The sequence below is a fragment of the Zonotrichia leucophrys genome, unplaced genomic scaffold, assembly GCF_028769735.1.
Source record: "Zonotrichia leucophrys gambelii isolate GWCS_2022_RI unplaced genomic scaffold, RI_Zleu_2.0 Scaffold_176_98079, whole genome shotgun sequence".
Lineage (NCBI taxonomy): Eukaryota > Metazoa > Chordata > Aves > Passeriformes > Passerellidae > Zonotrichia > Zonotrichia leucophrys.
The window spans coordinates 23,459-36,921 of NW_026992381.1; the positions used below are offsets into that span (position 1 = coordinate 23,459).

The 13,463-nt window shown below is 53.7% G+C and overlaps 1 pseudogene; it reads left to right on the forward strand.

Annotated features, from left to right (window-relative positions):
- Nucleotides 1–1,267: 1,267 nt before the first annotated feature.
- On the forward strand, nt 1,268–9,203 carry LOC135461119 (zinc finger protein 397-like; annotated as a pseudogene).
- Nucleotides 9,204–13,463: the final 4,260 nt, after the last annotated feature.

Consider the following 13,463-nt stretch of genomic DNA (forward strand, 5'->3'; position numbering starts at 1 on the left):
CCAAGATCCAGGTGCTCCCACACTGCCCCTCCATACCAGGCGAGCATTCCCTGAGGGCAGCCCTGACTGTGACCCTTAAGGCTCTGGGATCAGCCCTCATATCCCTGTGGGAGCAGCTGCAGACAGGACGAGAGATTTTCCCCCCTCTTTCCGGAGGAAGGGTGAAGCCCGGCTGCCCTATTCTTCTGGTGCCTCCTCCTCTCCTCAGCTGAGGATGTCAAACTCCCCAGGAGCAGGAAAATCCCCATTCCCTCTTTCCTTGTGGCTGCAGCTTGGAATGCCCACCCAGAGTTAAGGACTTTTTGACAGCCCTGCTGAATGACACTGGCAAGAGGTTTGTGAGAAAGGGAAGAAATTGTATTTTGATAGTAACTAAAAGATGCAAAATTATTCCTTTCTGTTATATTCCTTTTCAGTCAGTTCTGGTCTGTTTTCAGAGTGCCACCTTCTCAGCTGATTATGTTTGTGCCCTCCTTTCTCTCCTGCCTCTCCTCCCCTGCTCTGTTTCTCTCTCAGGGTCTCCCTTGACCCAGGGCAGCTCACACCAAAGACCGTGCCCGGATTTAATTCCCAATTCAGGAGCTACAGCAGCCATGGGTGAAGTTAGGAAGGCTGGCAGTGAAATGCCACTGTAAGATCTTGCTCCACTTGGCTTTTAGCTCCTTCTTGACAGCTTTGCCCTCAAGGGCAGGAACATCTTTTCATAGCTGAGAACTGGAATTCCAGACCCTGGCACTGTCTGCCGTGGATCCCAGAGGGGCATTCCCGAGGCTCCCAGGGTGCTGCTCCTGCCGTGCCTCCCAAGGAGCTTCTCTCCCAAGGGGAGAAGATCCAGCAGCTCTGTGGGCTCCCAGAGCACACAGCAAAAGTGGCTTTGATGGACATTTTCCAGCACCTTCCCCTCTGGAAGCAGAGGGAGGGAGGAAATAGAAGCGAGTCCTGGAAGGACTGGAATGGGAAGGGACCCTGCCCATGGATTACGACCCCGCGAGGGAGAGACGCCTCTGCCCCAGTGAAGGAGCGAATGAGAGCGTGGGAATGCAACCGACGATTATTGAACGTGGACTGAACAGAACAAGAAATGAGGAGGAGAAAGGGAGAGAAAGAAATCGCGAACAGGTCTCAGAGAACAGAAAGAAACAGGGAAAGGCTCCCGCCTGGACTCCGCAGCTCCCAGGGACACCGGCAGGGCGCAGCGCCCTTCAGAATTCCAGCCAATCAGAAGACGCAGTAAACAATTTCCAGCCAACCAGAGCTTTTCTCGCCGATGACTCATCGGTTGCCAGGTGGACCCGCAGAGCCCAGCGGTCCCGGAGCGGAATTTGGGACTCGGGCGGGGGGACGGATCCGCCCCGTGGGGGTCCGCGAGCCCCCTGCCCAGCCCTGGGGCCGATCGGGGGCTCCTCCACCCAGCAGCCGGTGCTGCGGGGGCGCGGGGCAGAGCGGTGTGAAAGGGGGGTCCGGCCTGGGAGCGGAGGAAATGCAGGAAGAAGAGGAGGGAGAGGAGGAGCTGCAGCGGGAGCGGGAGAATCCCGGCGCTCGCAGCGCCCGCACGCCGAGCCTGCAGCACCTGCTGCCCCGGGAGCATCGCCCCCAGCCCCGAGCCGCAGGGGAGGGCGGAGGCCGAGCTCGCCGCGGCTCCAGGCAGGGGTCTCTGGGAGGATTTTTTGGAGAGTGTTCGGAGCCGGCAGATCCCGGACTCGAGCCCCGGATATCTCCGGGCTCCCCAAGAGGACCTTTTTCTGGGGAAGAGGAGCCACGATCGCCCCTCGGGAGGGTCCCGGGGGGTCCACGTGGGGATGGCCCGGTACCGACGGGGCGGGACATTGGTTTTGGGGATCCCCGTGAGAGCCGGGGCTGTGGAACGGGGGACTCCCGGGGCGGGGAGAGGGGAAGGGGCGATACCGGAGCTGGGGGACCCCCGGCAGCCTGAAGATGAGGCGGGGACGGGACCCCCTGACCCTGACAGGGGTGTCCTGGGGTGACTTCATGATGCTCGTACCCCATCGGTCTGTTTAGCCCAGAAATGAGTTCTGCACCTTTAAGGCTGGTTCTGAGAGAGAAGGGGAGGAGGAAGAATCTGCAGTTTGTTTTCAGAAACTGCACTCACTTCTCCACATTCCGGCTCCTGGATGGACAGACAGCAGGACAGAGCTCTCCTTTGGTTTTAGTCAGTTTTTATGTCTCTGAGGCAGAGAAGTTCCCTGGACTTTGATTTTTCTTTTTCTTTGGAGCTGTTTAAACCTGCTCTGGACTGAACAACCAGAACACCACCGGCAGGTCCCGCCTGAGGCCCACTGCGATGGACCTGGGCCGAGGCATTTCCAGCGCTGGACGGACTGATAAGAGACTGATAATAGACTGATAAGTGACTGATAAGACACTGATAAGACACTGAGTGGGCCGAGCTACAACCCAAGGAGGGACTTTCTGAGTTTGTCATCTATTTTGGAGCAGCAGGAGGTTTTATTGCTTAATATTGTTCAATTTTTGTGCTGGTGAATGCTTTGCCTGTAAAATAAAGTTTTTTTAGACTTTTCTCCCCGAAAATATTTTCCCGGACTGGCTGAGGGTGGTGCTGCTGAATCGGCATTCTAGAGGAAACTCCTTTTAGAGAGTTTCAACCAAATTTGCCCTAAACCAGGACAGGGTGGTGGAAAGAAGGGGGAACCCCAAGTGGCTGGATTGAGGGGAGGCTGGGGAGGGGGACCTTGGGACCCCAGAACCTCCCAGAATCCCTAAGCAGAACCCTGGAGAGGAGGGATCCCCAGGACACATGGGATCCCCGGCAGCCCTGAGAGAGGGGGGCCACCAGAACCCCAGAGGGATGAGACTGGAAATGGGAAACTCCTTGTGGGTTTTTTTTTCATTCACTCTTGATTTTTGGAGGTTTTTATGCACAGCAGGTGACTTCTAGAGATAGACTTGGGTGGGAGGAATCCCCAGCCCAAGGCATTCACACCTTGTTTTTCCTCAAACCATAATTTTCCCCAAACCTTCCCACCGTGACACCCCCCCTGTCCCGCTCTGGGTGAGCTCAATCCCAAACCTGACCCCAGTCCTAGTCTCAGTCTCACTCCATGTTTAGACACACTCAGTTGTGTATTTATTCTCATCCCAGTCCCAGACTCATCTATCCCAACCCCAGCCCGAAAGTTAATCCCATGTCTAGCCCTAACCCCAATCCCAGCTCTAATCCGAACCTCAGCTCCAACTCCAATCCCAGCCCCAATTCCAGCCCCTTCCTAAATCCTCAGCCCCAAACCAAATCCCAGGTTCAGTCCTTGTGGGGGTTTGGGGGTGTCTCTCTCCCTCTGACCCCGATGATGTTTGGGTGGGGTCGCACCACGGCTGAGAGGGACAGAGACCCCCCTGGCCTCCCCAGGTGTGAGAAGGTCGGAGCACCCCCCCAGCCCCGAGCACCCTCAGCGGTGAGAGGGACACAGAGCCCCTGGTCCCCAGCCCTGCACAGGCATTCCCTGGGGTGAGAATTATGGACAACCCCTGGGGAATGCCCTGGAGTGACAGGGACAGGGACACCCCTGGGAAATGCCCTGGAGTGACAGGGACAGGGACACCCCTGGGAAATGCCCTGGGGTGACAGGGACAGGAAACCCCCCCCCAAACCCCTCCCAAGCATCCCCCAGTGCGAGAGGCACAGAGACCCCTTGAGCATCCTCTGGGCACTGGACAAAATAAACTTGGCAGAAGTCAAACTTGACTCTGCAAAATCACTTTGAAGAATATATGGTCTTCCCACAAGTAACTTGTGATGAAAGCGCAAACAAATCCCAAATATGAATAAACCGATATTCCAAGCAGTGATGTGGCAATTCCAATATTCATTGCTTCCTGCACAGCTCCAGCTAACCTTCTGGCAGGTTCTGATAACAGGAAAGTGGAAATTTGGCCCAGTACAGATTATTAAAAGGAATGGAAAGCTCTGTATAGCACTCACAAAGGTGACAGAGCTAAAGCGAAAAATGATTGTCATATTTGGTAAAGCCCCCAAGCCTGGGAATTCAGGACTTATTTGGAAATTTAGCTACTTGAGCTGGGCTTCTTGTGGGACTTTTAGCCGCCTTGTGTTCCTCACCGTGGGGTGAATGAACCTTGTCAGTCTCACTGGTAACATTTGCTCCATTTCCTCCTGTGATTTTAACAACTTTATAAGGAAAGACAGCAAATTATTTTCTTTTCACTGGCCACCCATAAAAGCCATTTTCCTCATCATTTCTCCCATAAAGAAATAAAACTTTTATAAGCTCCATAAGCTCCCCACGAGGAAGGAGGGACTGTGTCCAAGTTTCCAAGAGTTCTTCCAGAGAGAACCACAACCTCGTCAGTGGAGGGAATCGTGCCGTTGTCAAAGGCACTTGGGGTCAGAGAACAGTGCCTAAACACACTGTGCAAAAATAATGTCACAGTCTGGTTATGCGAATTGTTAGAGAGATTCCTCTGCTCCAATTAAGGTGCTAATGATACCAAATGCAAAATGGATTTTATTGAACAATAAATGTGAGGTAGAGAGATGGAAAGAAAGAGAAAAGATGAGTGACAAGGGACAGAGACCTCCCCTGGAGCAGGGCAAGTGTGACATTGTCCCTTGTGTGTGTGGCCTTCCCAGGTGTCATGGTTTGACCCGGAAGGAGTGGGAATTCTGGGAAGCTGTGGTCAAACCAATGAAGGTTTTGGGTTTCATACTGACACCTGGTGTAGCCAGTGGGGTTTGGACACACCTCCGAGAATACACAGGGGTTAAAAGCAGGGCACTGCCCTGGCATTTCCTCTTTGGACTTCGGCGGGCGAGGAGGTCAGATCTCTCTCCCCCGCCCGGCCCGCTGCTGCTGGGCGGGGGAGGGGACAGCCATGCGGTGAGGCCTGGGGCCGGGACAGAGGGGGCTTCGGGGGGGCTCCAAGGATGGAAGGGTGGGGGAGCCCCAAGAGACATCGGGCAGCCAGCTCCCCTTCCCCCCCCCCCCCCAGGAGAGCAGCCAGCGAGAAGGGGGAGGAAGACTGCCCGGCCGCAGCGGCAGCGTGTGGGCAGCGTGCGTGGGAGCCGTTCCCGTGGGAGCCGCTCCGGGACCGACAGACAGAGACTGAAAACTTTTAACCCTTTCTTGCATGATTGGGGCCTTGCAGAAAATGCTAATCCTCCTCGAAGCTGAATAAGAAGGGAGATAAGAGATGAGATGTGGAGATGATTGGATGGGGAGAGATGATTTGGAGTGGCCGTTTGGCTGGACTTTTTCTTGTAGCCATGGACTCAGTTGTTCCTGTGACACAGACTGCATTTAGGGGGAGGCAGTGCCTCAAAACCAGGAGGGTTCATTTGTGAGGACCCCCCGGCCCCAGGGGGTTGGAAATATATGGGGGGGACAGTTGTCCCAAAAGCAGAGACTGTGCCTTTTTGGAGTGAGACAAGGCATCCTTGAAAGACCACCCTAAAAGCAGCTCTGGCCATGTCTCGGTGGTGAGAGCACTGAGCATGGAAGGAACATGTCACAAGCGGCAAAATGGACTTTCCGTGCGGTGCCGAAGTGACAAGGAAGCATCCGGGATTCCAGTGTGCTTCCAGAAGCCTATGGAACAAGAAGGACTCCCTTTCCTCTTCATGAACTGATGTTTGAGTATACTAAAGTGTAGTGTCGTGATGGGCTGGGCAGTTGGTGTTTTTTGAGAGAATGTATTGGATTGGGAAAGTCAGGTGGTGGGGAGGAGGAAAATGGTTTTTTTTGTAAGGTTTTCAATTTTCTTTTCTTTTCCTTATAGTCTTTCCTATTTTTTCCTGTAGTTTTAGGTAATAAAGTGTTATTTATGTTTAAGTTGGAGCCTGTTTTGCTTATTCCTGGTCACATCTCACAGCAGACACCAGGGTGAGGCATTTTCATGGGGCACTGGCTCTGTGCCAGGCTCAAACCATGACATTTTTTGGTTCCCTGGACCGGGAAATCGAATCACGGGAGAATGATGAGGTAAAGCTGTGAGATGAGACCAAGAAGAATAAGGAAAGCATGTACTAAGTTAAGGTAGATAGATAGTCATAGTGAATCTAAGGTATTGTTGTATAGAAGTGCTTTGTAATTTTGTTGATAATTTTAGAAAGTGTATTCTCGGAAGGTGAAGGGTGGAGTGTCATGGTTTGACCCGGAAGGAGTGGGAATTCTGGGAAGCTGTGGTCAAACCAATGAAGGTTTTGGGTTTCATACTGACACCTGGTGTAGCCAGTGGGGTTTGGACACACCTCCGAGAATATACAGGGGTTAAAAGCAGGGCACTGCCCTGGCATTTCCTCTTTGGACTTCGGCGGGCGAGGAGGTCAGATCTCTCTCCCCCGCCCGGCCCGCTGCTGCTGGGCGGGGGAGGGGACAGCCATGCGGTGAGGCCTGGGGCCTGGACAGAGGGGGCTTCGGGGGGGGCTCCAAGGATGGAAGGGTGGGGGAGCCCCAAGAGACATCGGGCAGCCAGCTCCCCTTCCCCCCCCCCCCCAGGAGAGCAGCCAGCGAGAAGGGGGAGGAAGACTGCCCGGCCGCAGCGGCAGCGTGTGGGCAGCGTGCGTGGGAGCCGTTCCCGTGGGAGCCGCTCCGGGACCGACAGACAGAGACTGAAAACTTTTAACCCTTTCTTGCATGATTGGGGCCTTGCAGAAAATGCTAATCCTCCTCGAAGCTGAATAAGAAGGGAGATAAGAGATGAGATGTGGAGATGATTGGATGGGGAGAGATGATTTGGAGTGGCCGTTTGGCTGGACTTTTTCTTGTAGCCATGGACTCAGTTGTTCCTGTGACACAGACTGCATTTAGGGGGAGGCAGTGCCTCAAAACCAGGAGGGTTCATTTGTGAGGACCCCCCGGCCCCAGGGGGTTGGAAATATATGGGGGGGACAGTTGTCCCAAAAGCAGAGACTGTGCCTTTTTGGAGTGAGACAAGGCATCCTTGAAAGACCACCCTAAAAGCAGCTCTGGCCATGTCTCGGTGGTGAGAGCACTGAGCATGGAAGGAACATGTCACAAGCGGCAAAATGGACTTTCCGTGCGGTGCCGAAGTGACAAGGAAGCATCCGGGATTCCAGTGTGCTTCCAGAAGCCTATGGAACAAGAAGGACTCCCTTTCCTCTTCATGAACTGATGTTTGAGTATACTAAAGTGTAGTGTCGTGATGGGCTGGGCAGTTGGTGTTTTTTGAGAGAATGTATTGGATTGGGAAAGTCAGGTGGTGGGGAGGAGGAAAATGGTTTTTTTTGTAAGGTTTTCAATTTTCTTTTCTTTTCCTTATAGTCTTTCCTATTTTTTCCTGTAGTTTTAGGTAATAAAGTGTTATTTATGTTTAAGTTGGAGCCTGTTTTGCTTATTCCTGGTCACATCTCACAGCAGACACCAGGGTGAGGCATTTTCATGGGGGCACTGGCTCTGTGCCAGGCTCAAACCATGACACCAGGGAGGGGGTTTTACACCTGAGCCAGTTTGGGTAAGGGGGGTGGTGTTCACCCCCTGAGCAGGGATTACCCCACTCTTTCAGGTTGCCATGCAAGATGTAACCAAATGCATGTTTTTAATCCCCATCTTCATCAACTGCTATAAACAGGTGGGGCAGTGTTCTTTATCTCTTCCATGATTCAGCCCTGATAACGCCCTCCAGGGGAGATACCTTCTGCTAATGGGCCATTCTGCAGGACTGATAAAATTCCATCATCCCATTGTGGGATGCTCCGCCCAGGGGGAGGATCCAAGCATTCCTGCCTGGATATAAACTGAGCCTTGCTACAACCAGGAGCAGCTTGCCTACTGGATTTCCAGAGGACAAGAGCTCTATAACCAGCACTGGACATTCAGAGGAAGACCAGACCCTTCTGCAGGATCACTGCTCTGACAGAATCACGTTCATCACTCCAACAGGACTGCAGCCACCATTTAATGGGACTGCTGCCACCACTCTGACCAACAGGGTGTCAGGTTATATCCTGACTCTGTCAGTTTAAGGCAGTGTTTCTATATTATTGCCTTGATCTTCATTTTCTTTTAAATTGTAATTCTGGTTTAGACCCTTTCCCAGGTTTGCCTTAAACCCAGTGCAAATCTCAATGTACTCATTCCTTGTTTTCCTCCCAAAACAGAATTTCCCATCCCCAAACCTTAGCCAGATGGAAAAGGAGGCTGTGAGGAACAGGAAGGATCCCCAGGACCCCCAGGCATGTGAGAAGGAAGTCAGTGCCCCTTTCCCCCTCTCTCCTTCCCTATCTCCCAGCCCAGCATGGTCCCCGGCTGCAGGACAACCCTGCTGCCAACACCATCCTACCGGGGATGCACTGGGGGGATCTCCTTCCCCTTCCCTGTGGCACGGAGGCAAATCCCATCCTCTCCTTTTCTTTCCTCCCCCAGACAAGAAGCTGAGGACTGGGACCAGGGATGACAAATCCCCACAGCAGAACCTTGTGGAAGAGGCTGTGAGTGACTCCAGGGCACAGGAATCCAACGGAGAGGAAACTCCCCAGAGATTCCATAGGAAGAGGGGCTGCAAACCCAGTATGGGGTGCTCTGAGGAGGAAAGACCCTCCCTGAGCCAGGAAGGTGGACAGAGCTTCAGCCAGAGCTCAGAGCTGGTGGTCCATGAGCAGCTTCATGATGGGGAGAAGCCCCACAAGTGCTTGCAGTGTGGGAAGAACTTCAGGCAGAGCAGCACCTTGATCCGCCACCAAAGCATCCCCACCGGGGAATGGGCCTACGAGTGTGGGGAGTGTGGGAAGGGCTTCAGCTACAGGTCAGAACTCATCAGGCACCAACGCATTCACACTGGGGAGAGGCCCTACGAGTGTCCCCAGTGTCAGAAGAGGTTTCAGACGAGCTCCGGTCTCCTTCAGCACCAGCAGATTCACACAGAGCAGAGGCTCTTCCGCTGCCCTGAGTGTGGGAAGGGCTTCAAGCGCAACTCCCACCTCATCACCCACCAACACATCCACGCCCTACCAGTGCCCCACGCCTGGGAAGAGGTTTCAGAGCAGCTCCAATCTCCTCCTGCATGAGCGGATTCACACAGATGAGAGGCCCTTCCGCTGCCCTGAGTGTGGGAAGGGCTTCAAGCGCAACTCCCACCTCATCATCCACCAACACATCCACACTGGGGAGAGGCCCGATGCACTGCTCCAGCTTCATCCCCAATGGAGGTCTAACGTTGGGAAGAGTGCGGGTGATCCATGTTCCCTATGATCCATGCTGGGGAGACAACTGCCCCAATACCTTCCCCTGTCAATGACATGGTGTAGAACTGAAGAACATGAGGGTCTGTCATTACATTCACTCTCACCTCAGGTTATTGCCAGGGGCAGGAAAGGGACTCTCTCTCTCCCTGAGAAGAAGGGTGTCCCTTCCAGGTGGGGGAAATATGTTGCTGGGAAGAGCCAGGCAGTTGTGTTTTAGTTTTCCCTGTAAACAGTTTTATTTATCCCTTCTGTGATCAATAGTTTTTCTGTTCCATTTGTTCCTTAGCTCATTGCTGTTCCCATTAAATTGTTCTTATCCCAGCCCAGGATCTTTGCCTTTTGTGCTTTCCATGGGAGGCGGGAGGGCAGTGAGGGCAGCGTGATTTTAGCGGGAGCAGGAAATTGGGGAATCCCATTCCTGAACCCCAGCCCGTGGAAACCGAGCATCCCAGTTGGTCCCAGCCCTGGTGGCCATGGCAACAGCCTTGGGAGCGGGTCCCTGGCTGGGGCTGTGGGAACCTCTTCCCTGTGGTGCCCAGGGACAAGAGCAGAGGGAATGGCTGCAGCTGAGTCAGGGTAGGCTCAGGTTGGATGTCAGGAAAAGGTTTTTGCCCAGAGGCTCTGCCCAGGCTCCCCAGAGAAGGGTCCCAGCTCCAGGGCTCTCTGAGCTGCAGCAGCGTTTGGACAGCGCTGCCAGGCCCAGGCTGGCATTGTTGGGGTGTCCTGTGCAGGGCCAGCAGTTGGACTGGAGGATCCTGATGGGTCCCTCCCAGCTCAGCCAGTTCTGTGGTTCTGGGATCCCATGAGCCTGGGATGGGGCTGCCAATGATTGCCATGGCAACTGGGTCTGGCTGCAGGCCTGAGCTGGTGTCCATGGCAACCACGCCTGGCATGGGGTCTCCATGGAGCTGCCAAGGGACTGACCATAGCAACAGCAGGTTTGTGATGGTTGCCATGGAAACGGACCATAGCAACAGGGGACCAGTTAGGGTTGCCATGGAAACTGACCATAGCAACAGGGGGCTGGTGATGGTTTCCTGCTAAGGATCAGATTTGTCACAGGCCTTCAGAGGGGTTCCATGGGGACTTTCCAAGAGTCTCCAGGCTGTTCCAGAGCTGGAATGTCACAGCCACAGACAGGGGCTCCATGGAGACCTCCCAGGGCTTTCTGGGGATGGTAAAGAGCCATGTGGACAGAGGCAGTCGCAGCCATTCCATGGTTACATCCCAGGGGGACCTTGTGCTGCAAAGGCACCGATCTGTCACAGGCACTTATGGGGGCTCCACGGTGACATCCCAGGAGTCCCCAGGCTGCCAAAGAGCTGGGATGTCCCAGACACTCAAAGGGGATCCTGTCATGGGCACAAAGGGAGCTTCAGGCAAAAGCTTTATTTCTTTATTGGAGAAACTCCTCCTGATACATGAGGTGCAGATATTACATGAAACAGCCACCATGGATCCTCAAACTCCTGCAGGGCCCCTAGACTTCTAAAATTCATTCTAAGAGAGGAGACTGGGAACGGCTGGATCCAATCCAAGCCCCAGTCTTTGTCAAAGGTGTAAAAGATTGGACATTGGAATTGAACTTAAACGGTACTTGTCCCACAGGATTAATCATAGAATACCTGATAAATTTCTATAAATACAGCTCTGATTTTTTCTGATCATGATTAGACAGAATGGTTCATTTACAACACAGAATAAATGTAAAAAATGAGTTATTGCTGCAGTCTTAGGTGGTCTGGATACAGTCTTCCCCGAGAGTGTTTTGTGCCAATGTGTAGGAACCATGAGAGCACCAGCACACAGACACAGACACAGACACAGACACAGACACAAACACAGACACACAGACACACATACACACACACACACACACACACACACACACAGAGAGAGAGAGAGAGAGAGAAACGCTGAAAGTGTCCAGAGGCCAAAGAGAAAGGATTGTCCAGGGTATAAACAGAGGGAAAGAGGGTGCAATGGAGAGCACCAGGGATCCAATGGTCGGAGGGCTCAGGGGTGGTACACAGGGAAGGGACCAGTAGGGAATGCCAGGGTAGATGGACAGGGTTACACACCAGTGGGAAGGGAGAACTCACCAGAACATGAACATATAAGGGTAAAAGGGGTAGAGAAGGCCAATGGAGAGGACAGAACTTGGACAAATAACATAGTGCTGCAGAACACCATGGGGAAGCCTTTTTTCTCACCCTGAGCTGTGAGGAGTGCCCAGAGCCTGTGGTGTGTCTTTCCAGGGCATTGCTACTGCCTTTTCCCTGGTAGGCTCACAGGTTTGCACAGTTTTGCAGTGTCACAATGATCTCCTTGGTTCTGCAGCCCTGCTGTGGCTGCTGCGTAACAATGGACCTGTGGTACCTTGAGGCTCCATAGTGTCACCATGGTCCCTTTGGTTCCACAAAGACCTGCTGGGACATGATGGACCCTTTGTTCCATGAGGTGCCTGGCTTCCCACAGCACCTCACAAACCCCTATGGCCTCTCAGAGTTCCCCATGGCCCATCATGGCCCCTCAAGGCCCTTCATGACACCTCATGACTGATGGCCCCTCACATCCCCTCATGGCCCCTCACAGCCCCTTACAGCCTCAGGGCCGGGGCTCCACCCAAGGCAGGAGAACAGGTTGGGTCCTGCTTGTTCTCCTTTCATTTCAGTCCCTTCACAGCCACGAGTGCAGGAAGGCTGAAATGGAGCCTTTCCCCAGCGTTTCCCTCGGGGTTAACTGCGGGCTGAAGCTCTGTGCTGGCCCCAGCCCCAGCGCCATCATCCCTGCAGCCGCCAGGCCTTTGTTCCCCCGTGTCCGTTCCCTGTCCCCGAGGCCCGGCCGGCTCTGGCAGCAGCAGCAGCCGCAGCGCAGGGGGCGCCGGCCCGGCCCAGCCGGGGTTCCCGGCCAGGAGCAGCAGCAGCGCCGGCCCCTTCCCGTCTGCTCCTGCCTCGGCTCCCAAGGGCTTTTTCCAGCTCAATTCTGGAGCAGAGCAACCAGCACCTACACACAGCCCTGACTGCTCAGGGCCCGCCTGTGCTGCCCTGAGCCAGCCCTCAGAGGAAGAAAGGATTGAGTTCCAGAGCTGTTTCCAGCTCTGTTTGACTCACCCTGAGGTGACAGGAGGAGGCTGCTGGTGCCTCTGCCTTGGGAATTGCAGATCATGGCTGCTCTTGGCCCTCTTCTGCTTGCAACCTGAATTTTAACCATAAAAATGCAAATGCCTCTTTCAGTTGGTGCTACCCGCGGTGCTTTCATGACAGTGAAGTCAGTACTTTTGTCACAGGCATAAAGATCAGCAGATACTGGAATGCTCACAGGCCCCTGAACACTAAGATGAGGGGAATTAAAGCTTCACAGGCCACTTTTGCAGCTCTCAAACAGAGCCCTGTTGCTGGCACTGTTGAAATCGAATAAACTGAGAGAGGCTGTCACAGAATTCGCCTCCGCAGTGTTGAGTTAAATTAAAAAATCAACCAGGAGAAGCTGAAACCAGAACTTCTCGACTCACTTCATTGCCCCTTCCCAGCAGCAGGAAACACAGATGCCCAGAGGTGTTTTGCACTGCTGCTGCTCTCAGTTTGAGCCCAGGCTCTGCCCAGTCCCAGCGTTAACCTGAGCCCAGCCCAGGGCGCTCAGCGCACACGGGGCCAGGCCCAGAGCCCTGGGCACGGCCGCCCATTGCGGGGCAGTGGCGCAGATGGAATGTCCTGCGGCCCAAACCTCCTGCTCCTGCCACACAGCGCCAGCCTTCTCCCCCTCCTCCTCCTCTCCCAGCACGGCACAAATTCCAGCTCAGAGGAGGCTGCCCCAGACAGCGCTCCGGCTCCTGTTCCAGTTGAATGTCCCTGCAGAGAAACAGGGCATCTTTCAGCCACTTCCACAAGCTCAGGCTTCGCACTTCATGGGGAATCTGGGATGCAAATGGCCAGAAAGAAAGCCAAAGGCCAAGGGAATGGATTATAGATTACTGAAAAAAAGTCACCCATCTTCCAGTCAAGGTTTACCAAGGCATTTCCTGCATTTCTGCTTTTCAGATTCTTTCAGTTGGCTGCTATGGGAAGTCCAGCTTGAACTGGACTTGTCATGAACTAATTGTGCTCTTGATTTACGCACCAAGACACCAAATGTGGAATCATCTATATGGAACTGTTATGAATGATCAATCGAAAGCCAAATTATAAAAAATCTGAAAAGATTTCTTTATCTTTTTCCGCTACTAAAGTGTAGTCTTCAAAACCACCACAGCCAAAAAGACAGCATC